This window comes from Lepidochelys olivacea (genome assembly GCF_965140295.1).
Source record: "Lepidochelys olivacea isolate rLepOli2 genome assembly, chromosome: 5".
Classification (NCBI taxonomy): Eukaryota; Metazoa; Chordata; order Testudines; family Cheloniidae; genus Lepidochelys; species Lepidochelys olivacea.
In genome coordinates this window covers 26,015,333-26,028,182 of record NC_140415.1, presented here as the reverse complement: position 1 = coordinate 26,028,182, position 12,850 = coordinate 26,015,333, and the positions used below count along the sequence as shown (strand labels likewise).

Below are 12,850 nucleotides of genomic sequence, written 5' to 3'. Positions count from 1 at the left end.
TGGGGTTGTATTAAATCCTAAATCATAGCAAATACATTTCAAGTATCATTTAATACCAATAAAAAGAATGCATATGTAGCTGGTGGAAACCCTGGGCACTAGATTTTTGTGGACCAAGGGTTTGGTGGGATTCAACCAAAAATTAGGCATTGATATGTATAGTGCAATAGTGATAACATCCACAGTTGCATCAGATAGGATTGAAATATATTAGAAGGCATATGAACCCTTGTGCTGCATGACAGAAGATATCCTCTAGCTCAAAGATATCTGTAAAGATATCATTCCATAACTGTCCACCTTGTGTTTTCTTGCACTTTTCCTGAAACATCTGGTTCCTGGCACTGTGAGTCAAGATACTGGACTAGATGAACCTATATCTGATCCAGTATGGCAATTTCAGTGTCCCTATGTTCTAATCAAAAGCCTTATAATTACATTTTGGGAGACATTCCAATAGAACTCACTCATTCTAAAGAAGGATATTTATTCTGAATACTAACAATAGCAAATAAAATGTATATCAATTGGAGTCAGACACAATCTTTTTTTAATTGTCTCAGTTGAAATGGAATATTTGATGAAATTGTTATTGTATTCTGATGTTTTGTCTCAATCCTTCTTAGAAGTGGTCCAGCGGCTTGTTTAATCCCATGATTTGCAGGATAATTCTTGCCTCTAAGCATGATCTAAATCCCAGTGAAGCCAATGGAAAGACACAATTGGCTTTGAACTAGGCCCTGTGAAGAGAAATTGTACAAGAAGATGTTTTCCATGTAATATATTATTCCTAAACAAATAAAAACAATTGTTAAGTGTGTTTCAGTGAAGTCCAGCAATATTATGCTCTTTATAAAAACTGCATGTTTTAAAAAGAATCCCCCAAATTAGAGTGTCATTGACCAGTTACAGAATTCAGTCAGTTCCGCACCACTACATAAATCTTCCTTGGTCACTATTATCCCCGATTTACATTGCCCACCCAACCTTAACTTTGTCCTTAACATTTGGAAAAATAGATGCAGAAGGAGATTACTGGAAATTGATCTCTTGAATAGAAAATAGAATTTTATCGTCTTCTAGCAATTTGTTATTTTGACTTTTGTGTATATTTGCAAGATTAACATTCAGTGGGCAGTGTAAATCAGGTTGGGTGACACTGGGCAGTGAAGGCTTACAGGGATCCCTTAGCCATTCATTTCTAGACAGTCTAAGGTTTTTTGAAAGGTGTAGGATTTTTGTAAAGAAAGTTAAGTATAGCTGGACTCCACTGAAACACATTTTCATTCTTAATTCTTATTTTAGCAAAATATGTTGTGTAGGAATTTGCCTGCTTTTTAATGAGTCCCAGAATTTTTTGAATGGGCTGGCATATAAGGTTCGTGGCAGCCCTGCTTTCACACACCTTATGTGTCACAACAAAGCAAAGACATCTCTCTTGCACAAGAACTAAAAGACGTTTCTCCTCAGCAAGGCCATGAAAGCAAAACAAATGTGGTGTTTCTAGTCCAAGCCATTTTTTAGATATGATGAGCCAAAATAAGTTAAAAATATTTTTAAAAAGGTACATTTTCAAAACATTATAATATAAAAGCTCTTTTTCTGATTTTTACCTTGCTTCCCAGAAAAGCTCTACTCTGAAACAAAATCAAGTGTGCAAAATTTCAGGAAGTTGAGGAGGAGTTAGTCAATTGGGTCACCTGCTTCATTTTTAACTAGTGCCATTCTTTAGTAAATTCTAATTGTCATTCAGAATTGTTCCATACTTGTTATGGAAAATATTAGTCATACAAATACCAAATACTGATTGTTTTGCATGGATGGGGATTACATTATTGCACTTTTTCTTTCTAAAGAAAAATGTCAGTAAATAAGAAGCTTTATAAAAAACCATTCTGTGTTTATAAATGTAAATATAGAACTACACCCCTTTCCTACCATCAGAAATCCTCAACTCATCTCCATCTTCTTCTTCTTGCCGCTGGCCATATATCCCAATTTAGGCTCATCCTTTACATCCATCCTCTCCTCTTCTGTGCTCTCCCAGCCCACACATTCTTCCTTTCTCAGGGTTCCCCCATGCAGCTCCCCACTTCCAGCTAGTGGGATACTTTCTTCAAATCCTTGGTTGGAAAGGATGTGGTAGTAGAACTAAAGGATGATTTGAGTATCTGTGGGTATGTCTATGCAGCAAAGAAAAATCTGCAACTGGCTTATGCCAGTTGACTCAGGCTTGTGGGGTAGGAGGATCCAACATCTAGGGCTCCAGACTGAGCTTGGAAGTCTATAAGCAATTAAATAGCCTCACAGCCTGAGCTCTGCGAGCCCAAGTCAGTTGGCACAGGCCAGTCACAGGTGTCTAGTTGTTGTACACATACGAGGCCCTCCACTCTGTGGATCAGTACTTGAATATCACGCTGACATTGGAGTGACTGACCTGGAGAAGTACCCCACATGTTGTCTGTCAAGAACTGCTTTATCCAGGGCTCCATTGTCTGCTATGTCCAGCTGCAGGCAGATGAGGTTGATATACAGCTGCTCCAGGATGCTGCTCACAAGGAGGCCATGCAGCAGAAGCAGTGATATTCTTATTTCAGGATTTACTCTTGCCAACCTTTTTGCTATCCCCTACCCTGTTTCATTTCATCTGCTCCCTCTGCTGCAGCTCCTAAAGACTCAACCCTGATCCACAACCTTTTATCTCCCACTCTGTTGATCTCCTTAGACTTGTTGAAGCCACAAGACTTTGACTTTACATTTGTCATTGTCTTCTCTTTGTCTCATTTCCCACAATTAGGTAGCTACCTCAGTATTGTTGGGCTCCTCTTCATTCCTTGTTGCTATTTCCAGCCTCCTCCTCTTCCTGCTCCTTCACCCCCTCTGAAGTCCACTCTGTCTGGCTCTTCTCCCATCTGTCCCCCACATGTGGCTCTATCTACCGTCCTCTTTTCTCCTGTTTCCCTGATTTTGATCATTGGCTCATTTTCCACCTCATCTTGAGTGACTTTGGTTTGTTTTCAGATGAGAGAGAGAAACAGGCAGTTAAATCAGATTTTTTTTTTAGATTTGGCTGGGAAAGACAGAGAAATTTACTGCCAGGCTGAACTCAAATGTGCCGTGTTTCAGTTTGGATGGGACTTTTACCCTCATGCAAAAATAAGCAATCAAAAGTAGCACTGTTGTTCTAAATGGCAGAGATAGAGGGGATATATGATGTACAACTACTATTGGGTCCATTGGTGCATGGGTGTTTTTGGACATCAGAGCACAAAGGACAAATTGTAAAGAATGAAAACTATGAACTTACTGTTTGACAGCCATCCTGCAGTGTTATGCAGTCATGAGGTGGAGACACTGTGTCTGTGACATCAATGTATTGTTTCAGTTGAATTAGGGAAATTCTTGCAATGGAAAAAACTATTTAATAAATGAAAGGTCAAAGTGCTTATCTTTGAAAGGTCAAAGAAATGCTTATCTAGATGTCTTTTATTAATTCTATAGAAAGAGACAATTCATCAGCAACAAGACCTAAACAGTTAACTTTAACACAGATGAAAAAGGTTGTGACATATACCAGTGTCCTTGTTAACTGAGTTTCTTTTGGGGTTATGAATGGCACCTTATGTCTAGAAAAATCCTTGAGCAACGTAGCATCTTAATAAAATGTACTTCAACCCCCAAAGTCAAACCAAACCTCAGCGGATGAACCACAACAAAGAAAGAGTTCTACAAAATCCCCCTAAACTAAAAATGCAGAATTTTTCACAGCCCAAATGTTCATTTTAATACAATGCTTGATGGGAATAACACATTTGAAACTATACACAGGCATGAATGCAGATTATATCTTCATTATAGGTTGAGAGTGGGTGGAACTATGATTATAGGTGGGTGGGTTTATCACGATGGCTCTGTGAACACTAATTTGATTGAAAAACTTGACTCTACATTCATCCAATCAGGGAACAGAAATAATAGCATGAGATCTATGTGTCCAATCAGAATTCACAAACACAGCTTGAATTTTGTGTTTTGAATATCCAATACAACAAACAGCCCAGGATCAAATGGAGCACCTTGGTCCATACTGTGCCATCAACAGTTAGGCAGAACTCACCACTGATTTCAAAGAGGAGTTTTAATCTAAAAACTTATGGCACAATATGGCTTAAGGAGAACAAATTGACACAAAGGAGTACATGAGTAATTTATTTTGAACCTCTTAGAGAAACAAGGTGGAGGTAAAAATATTAACAAACCCATTCTGAATCCCCTAGCAAACTTCAGAAGATCATAGAATGTTAGGGTTGGAAGAGACCTCAGGAGGTCATGTAGTCCAATCTCCTGCTCAAAGTAGGCCCAACACCAACTAAATCATCCCAGCCAAGGCTTTGTCAAGCTGTGCCTTCAAAACCTCTAAGGATGGAGATTCCACCACCTCCCTAGGTAACCCATTCCAGTGCTTCACCACCCTCCTAGTGAAATAGTGTTTCCTAATATCCAACCTAAACCTCCCCCACTGCAACTTGAGACCATTGCTCCTTGTTCTGTCATCTGCCACCACTGAGAACAACCTAGTTCTATCCTCTTTGGAACCCCCCTTCAGATAGTTGAAGGCTGCTATCAAATCCCTCCTCGCTCTTCTCTTCTGCAGACTAAATAACCCCAGTTCCCTCGGACTCTCCTTACATCATCTATAACTTTTTTCTTTAGTAATAGGTATATTTTAAAAAGTAAGAAATAGTTTTCTAAGTGAACTAGGCAGTATATTTGTTTTCTTTTAGTTTTGCAGCTGCAAGAGAAAGTTTTGTTCATTTTCAGTCAATTCTAGGAGACAGGGATGATGGTTTCACAGAAAGGCCTATAAAGGGAGGAAGTGTAGTCAAGTCATAACGCACTAGATTGATAGTCATGAGATGGAAATTGTAGTCTTGGTTCTACTATTGACTTACTCTGTGATACTGTGCAAGTCATTTAGGCCATTTTTAAAAACTTGGGCTCCTACAATTAGATTCTTAAATTTCTATTAACTTCAGTGGGAGGTACTGGTGCACAGCACCTCTTAAAATCAGACAACTAGATATAGGTTCTACCTTTAAGCTAAAGATTCCACCTTGAAGCACATACATTTGAAAATGTTGGTCTAAACTTCTCTGTGCTTCCATTTCTTCAAATGTAAATGGAGCATAATAATGCTTCCTTACCTGTGTAAAGTACTTTGAGACCTACACGTTAAAAACACAGACTGAGTGCCAATTAAAAAAAAATAGAATAAAAAATTAAAAACAGAAGACCTTCAGAAAATGAACAAATAAAAATGTGATCTTTAAAAATCTAAGTAGAAAATAAATGCACAATAGATTTATGTAAATAAAATGTGCAGAAACATATATGGATCTGTATTACTACCTATAAAATTCTTGCATAGTTATTACAAATTTTGGGTTCTATCTTACTATCAGTTGTTATGCAGAAATCCCATTAGCTTTTGTGGGAGTTCCACATGTGGCATGCTGGCAAGACATGGCCCTAAGAAAATAAAGCAAATTTTCCACACCTGCAAAGTTTTACAACGCATCATGTGCCAGATCATCAGCTAGTGTAAATTGACTCCAATGGAGCAACACTGAAGGAAGCTGAAAACACTGCAATGCCTTTGAGAAATGCTCTTTTGCAAACGTAGGCAGATAAACGAACACTGCATACCATTTCAGTATTCCCTGCACCTTGCAGTAGAAAGTAAGTGGAATTTATAGGAAAACTACATGGATTTAAAGAAATGCAGTCTGGTATTCCTTCAATGACTCAACACACACATTTTCTCATGACAATGATTCTTCTTCATATACTGAAGTTTTTAGTTAATGAAAACTGTTAGGTTTCATTGCTTTCTCTTACTGTCACTAATGTTATTTGTTAATGTTAACAAATTACAGGTGAGGTAATTACACGTCTCTTTTGCAGTTTTATTTCAAGCTGTATGGATTACAAGGCCAAATTTAGAGGTGAATCTACGGAAGTTTAAATAGGTGTATTTTATGCATTGATGAGGCAAGCAGTATGTGTAAGTTACATCAATTTAGCTTTTTGTGAGAACATCAACTCCTGAGGCCTGGTTATGATATTAATAGTTCATATATATTATATATTTTATGATAATTAGGGGCCGAACTCTGAATCTACTTACTCATGCCAGTAGTCCTTCCTCCAATCCTAATGTTGGAACTATTCATGTAAGGGTTTGCTGGATAAGATCCCTATATCAGGATAAAATATTAATACAGTGTGAGTGAAGAATCAAATACTTCTTTATTCTTAAATGAGATTATAGTTTTTATTAGTAGCATTAACACTGATATTTATTTATAACATATCACACTAAGTTGTGGCATCACACTGTATATGTAAAATGTTCTCATCACATTCACATTTGGTCACATGACAGCTCTTCAGATTATTCTGCACACGTCTGGAAAAAACTTTAAAACATTGATATGGAGCCAAAATATGCAGGGAGACAAGCAAATTGCCAACTGTAGCTATTTTTTGCCAGTAGCTTCCTTAGTCAAGCAAATCAAGCACCACTATATCAGCACTAGAATCAGACAGTTTGAGATTCTGCTGCCATTTTAAAACTTTCCCTAAGCAATGACACTGTAGTGGAAAATCCCCAGCTGAGAGGTGGTGATAGAGGAAAAGTAATCATTTACCTGTCACCCTGTATACTTGTAACCAGAATAAGCTTTCCAAGTCCACAAGGCTTCCATTAGAGAATTCACATGTGAAACAGCTCAGAAAAGTACAGTCACCCAAGAGGCTTAAAAATAAGACTGTATGTTTTATCAAGCCCTGTAGCTCCAAATGATTGACCTCACATCATTTTGCCACATCAACAGCCCTTGTTAGCACCAATACCCATTTCCCTGTGTGGAGCAGAAAGGTGGGATCATCATATGATTCACCCTCTCTCTGCCCTCTGCATAAATGGTATCAGGCCCTTCGGGGCAGCCTGGACACATAGGGAAAGGACTTTGGCCAGGCAGCATGGGGTGAAGTCAGGGAATAGCTGCTCCATGTGGCATAGTTCTGTGGCTACGTGGCACAAATACCATGTTAAAGAGTTGTATACTATATGGAACAGCATTAAGTTCCTTGCTGCACTCTTTTCAGAGTAGCAGCCGTGTTAGTCTGTATCCGCAAAAAGAAAAGGGGTACTTGTGGCACCTTAGCGACTAACCAATTTATTTGAGCATAAGCTTTTGTGGTGGGCTGTAGCTCACAAAAGCTTATGCTCAAATAAATTGGTTAGTCTCTAAGGTGCCACAAGTCCTCCTTTTCTTTTTGCTGCATTCTGTGACACAGAGCACAGCTCTGGCCTGGAAGCTAAGAGCAGCATGGCCCTGGCTATGTTACCAGTGCTTGGGATGTTTAGAAAAAGAGTACAGTATGAAAGTCCCTGCATGCATCTGGCCAGATACTGCAGAGCATATGTGAGGGTTTCCAGTGGATCCCTTCTAAAAGCTTTTTTCAGGCTCCAGACTGCCCCTGCCCTACTGCTTCTAGTCCTGCTGTAAAAATGGTAGTATGCCTTCCAAACAGTGACTGTTTTAGAGATGCATAATTTATTGATTAGTTTCCTCTCTTCCATACACATTCATATGGAGGGAGAGATACAGCCCTTATATATAGGAATGAAGCCACAGATTTCATTCCTGGGTATAAAGTTCCAAATGGTAAATAACATAAAAGCTCACCTGCTTAACAACATAGGTCTTTGTGAACACATCACTCTGGTGGTCTGCTCTTTACACTGGCTCCCCATTCAATACAGAGTTCAGTTCAGTGTTGCTGTCGTGATATTCAAAACCTTCCATAGGGTTGGCCCTAACTACCTGGGTGGTTGCTATTCCTGCTCTGAGCATGACATCCCGCAACATCTGTGTCCCACTGGAACCATGAAAATGTCAACCAATAGGGGAAGGCTCATGAGTGGAGGAGAATTTTCACAGGATCTGGATCTAGACTATGAAAAAAGAAATAGAAATGAACATAGGACTCTAAATGCAAAAGCACCTTTATTTGACTTAAATTCTGTGAGCAAGAACTATTTTCACTGCAAAATTAACTTGAGTTATAACCTGAGTCCTGTCCACACACAAAAACCATTGATGCTTTAACTAAAGTTGACTGGCCCATCCAGGGTGAATAGCTAAAGCTGAAGTTAGCACAACTCACCAGCTGCTCACATGACTACTCTGTATGATACACACAAGAGAGTGACAGTTTGGACACAGCAGCTTGACTCTCACTCAAGCTAGGCTAACTGGAGAGAAGTAACTCGAATGTAGATAACCTGAGTTAACTCTGCAGTAAACACATACCCATAAATTCTACAAATACATATACTATACCTACTTTTGCAAGTATCAACAAACAAATAAGCCTATATATTAATCAAGTAATTTCTCCTCCAGGCTGGGAAGGAGAAAAGAGAGAGAGAAATTTCTGTTGTTTGGTGGGTGTTGTGGGGACATATAAGACCTAGTTAGAGAAAGAGAGAGAGAGAGAACACAATTTTGTTCTTTTAGTCAATATTAATATGATAGACACAATGGAACACTTTTTCAAAACATGGTCCCTAATCACATCTGCACAAATATGCATGCATGCTATATTTGTGCTTGCAAATTCTGTTATTAGGCAAAGAAACACAGCAAATAAGCATGCAAGTGTGTGCATTTGGAAAATTTGCACACACATAGTTACAGCCAGGTTAAGGCCAGCTGAAAATCTGGCCCATTAAGCATGGTACTGAGCAGCTGTTTTGAAGTTAAATGTCCTCCAGAATGTATTATGCCATTGTCAGTGCACCATGGAAAAGAGAAACAGGTGATCCATGTTAGTAGATCTGACTGGTTATTGAAGTGATGATTTGCAAGTGATTTATGACGTGACAGTTTCTTCAAAGCTTCACATTTCAATCAGTTCAATCACATTAATGGGCATGACTGTTTAATTAACATGCTAAAGATAGGGCATGAATAGTTTAGCTCATCAAAGGCTTCACACCCTTTTCTTGTCATTGTGGTATGTGCTGTACAGCTGTGTGCCAGAGTCTGTGAGAGGTGAATGTTCAGGTTTAGCTGTTGTCCAAAGCCACTACATTTCTCCATTCCAGGCAACACTCCTTTGAGATGCCAATGACTCTCAACTCTCACGTAAGTCACAGGAGTGCTCAGTGCCTTGCAGGATGGAGCCCATAATGCCTATCGTTTTTTGTAATAATTCTGTTTTTTCTCTGCCTGAGCCACTCAGGCACAGTGGTTCTAATGATCTTCAACCTGCCTAGAAATGTTTCCCATAACTACAACAAGCAAGCAAAGTGGTTATTTGTCAGTAATATACAAGATATTAAAGGTTCTAATTATGACACAACTAATACAAACATAGGTCTTATTGTTATACACTGTTAATTTGGCAAGGCACTTCTGAAGACTGTTGTTTCAAAAAAGAGATTTCTGAACAAATACATGGGAGCATGTAAACTGTATCCAAGGTCCAATCATCCACACCCCACAACCTACTGTCAAATTGGGAGAGCAGTTCAGTCACCTGTGCTCATGGATAGGCTCTAAGTCAAGAGATCATAATCACAAGGAACTGCAGGCGCTCAGCATCTCAAGCACATGAGACTTTAGATGCATCAAATTGCATGCCCAAAAACTGAGGTACCCAAAATCACTTTTGAAAATTTGGCCTTTGATGGCAATTCTTCCAAAGTTTGTCCATCAAGTGTGATAGCCCAGTTCTTATTGCAAATCCATCTTGAAAAAGATGTGGGGGGTGTGGCTCTGGAGTGAGGCTGGGGATGAGGGGTTTGGGGTACAAGAGGGGGCTCCGGGCTGGGCCAAGGGGTTTGGAGTGTGGGAGGGGGCCCAGGGCTGAGACAGGGGGTTGGGGTACAGGAGGGGATGTGAGGTGCGGGCTCCGGGCGGGAGTTTGGGTGCAGGAGGGGTCTCAGGACTGGGGGAGAGGCTTGGAGGGAGGGGCCTCAGGGCTGGGGCAGGGGTTATGGTGGCGGTGGGGATGTGGGGTCTGGGAGGGAGTTAGGGTGCGGGAGGGGGCTCCGACTTGGGGATTGGGGTGCGGGCTCTGGGTGGCACTTACGTCAGACAGCTCCCACTCGGCAGCACAGCAGGGCTAAAGCAGGCTCCTTGCCTGCCATGGCTCCGTGCAGCTCCTGGAAACAGCCGGTGTGTCCCTGTGGCCCCTAGGCAGAGGCCTGGCCAGGCAGCTCTGCGCACTGCCCCCGCAGTTCCCATTGGTTTCAGTTATCGGCCAATATCCAGTTTTCAGTGCTCGAGACAAGAGCTTTCTCGGAGCTTTCTTGGCTGCCCCTGTGCCTAGGGGCCACAGGGACATGCTGGCCACTGCCAGGAGCTGCGTGGAGCCAGGGCAGGCAGGGAGCCTGCCTTAGCCTCACTGCGCTGCCAACTGGACTTTTAACAACCCGGTCAACAGTGCTGACCGGAGCCACCGGGGTCCCTTTTCGACCGGGTGTTCCGGTCAAAAACCAGACGCCTGCCAACCCTATCATAGCTATCCAGCAACTATGGGCCTGATGCAGAAATTATTGGGTAAGGTTCTATGGACTGTGTTATGCAGCAGGTCACATTAGATGATGATACTGATCCCATTTGTGAAGCCGTGAAACACTTCCTTACCTTTCCCAAGATGGCTGCTGGAACACTATGCCCCTGAAACAAGTCCCAGAATGAAATGCTGTCTTTTATATTATAAATTTCTACACAAAATGTGTGTACGTTGAATTATGCTTGTGCCTGTGTCACAAATACCCTCTCTTCTTGATCTCTCCTTTGTACTCCACTACACTCATCTCTAATGTGCAGTTTGACCTCACTGGAAACACTATATGTACCTGCAAATACAATTATCAGCTGACCTCTCCACTTAAATTATGGCCTTGCCGGTTTGTGAAAACATTTACTTTGTATTCTCAGCTTTTGAAAGAGACAATCACTGTAGACAGATGGAGACTTCAGTAGATAGAACAAAGAATCATGGCAGCCTAGGGAACAAATAAACGAGAAAGCCCCATTTAGTGCTTGAACCTAGCATTGAGCACCTTGAAAGGTGCTGAGCATTCTGAACTCCTGTTTAAATCATATGGAAGTTGAGGGTGCTGAGCAGCACAAAGAAAGCATTCAGCATCTTGCAGCATCAGACCGTGTGCAGAAAAGTCACTGGGGAACTGGAAACTAAGATCTTCTCAGATTACTCTTGTTTTTTAACCTGTGTGGAGGGCATTGAGATATTACAGTGTCATGCACTAAAAAAGCATAAAATGATTAGGTGAGGTTAAATTACATACAGTTCTCCCAGTTGCTCACATTTTAATAACTATAGGATTTATTTACAAGATACAATGCTAATACAGGATTAGACCACACAACAGGTTAAAAAAAAACAAGAAAATAATAATTTACCCAGGTTAACATGGGAGCTCAGGTTTTCTGAAATGGGTTCCTAAAGTTAGGCCCCTAAACAGGTGACCTGGATTTTCAAGTGTGTTGAGCATTCACAACTCTCATGGTCTAACTTCAGGCGTCCACATTTTGAAAGTCTTGGCCAGTATACTTAAGTCATTCCCCCTCTCTACATTCAGACTCAGGCTTCCTCAAGCCTTTCTTAAAAGAGACCATGTATCTCACCATACACAATTTCTATTCACTGTCTATTTCTCTCATTTTACAATTTCACATAGAGATCAGCCCCTCAGCTTCAGCTTGCTAACTGACTTTCCAGTAATAGCTAAATTATCTTTTGATGTTTGAGATACCAAATTGACTTCAACAATAAGCTCCCGTAGGCTAATACCTCAGTCAGACATCCTGGGCTCTACTCTCGGGAACACAAGCAATCAGGTAACCAGTTTTATTAGCATATCGCTCCTTTGATCAACTCTACTGTTTGCATAGTCAGTGACAGGAGTTCCTGCAAACCTTTAATATGGACCTACACTAGGACATCTGACACCATTACCCACAGCCTATCTGCCGTGGTAGTTCAGGCTAACAGCTTTCCCAAATATGATCAGCTTGTTACTCAATTGAATTCCTGGCCTCACATAAAAAAAAAAATCCATATGTACTATAGTTATTCTGCCTTGTACATGACTGCCTTTGTAATAAAAAATACATTAAAATGAAAAAAGAAATAAAGATTATTAATTGTGGTCTCTTGATTGCTGTGAAAAACTCTACCATCTTTCAAGCTGCACAGATTCAAATGAATCTGGCAGGTACAAATCTTATGCTTCTGAAACATTATGGATTGTCAGGTTTTCCTCCACAAATAATATTCTTTTCAGAGTAATGCATGGATCTTTTTCCTTTATATGGGCTCATATCCCTTGAGAATTTTTAGGAGACCAATGTCATTTCAAGCTTTCTGTATTTTTTCCCGATTAGTATCTTCTGATCTCATGGTAAGGAAACATACTTCATGATCAACTTCTGGACGAAAATGCCTTATACCATTCCACCGTGACATGAATAGGGAGTAAAATGTGTCAGACAGCAGGGCCTGCAGCAGAGGTAGTCTCTGGGCAACCTAACAAGTGCAACTGGCTTCAGTAGGCTGCTTGATTGGTTATGCCATTCAGTTCGTTAGAAGAGACATCAGACCAGCTCTTAAACCCAAAAGCAGATCAGTGGCTATCCAGATCATTTGTTCATGGTTGTGACAAGGCTTTTTTGTTCTCAGTTCTCCTGACTTGTTTTGTGGCAGGTAACCTGGTCCTGACCCTTGGCTCTGATTCCTGAGTTTG

The 12,850-nt window shown here is 40.5% G+C and overlaps 1 pseudogene across 1 annotated transcript; it reads left to right on the top strand.

Moving 5' to 3' along the window:
• Window positions 1-1,860: 1,860 nt before the first annotated feature.
• On the top strand, window positions 1,861-2,583 carry LOC311520950 (U6 snRNA-associated Sm-like protein LSm2 pseudogene; annotated as a pseudogene). Its single transcript has 3 exons — window positions 1,861-1,866; window positions 2,104-2,178; window positions 2,382-2,583. The product of its transcript is annotated as a U6 snRNA-associated Sm-like protein LSm2 pseudogene (transcript).
• Window positions 2,584-12,850: the final 10,267 nt, after the last annotated feature.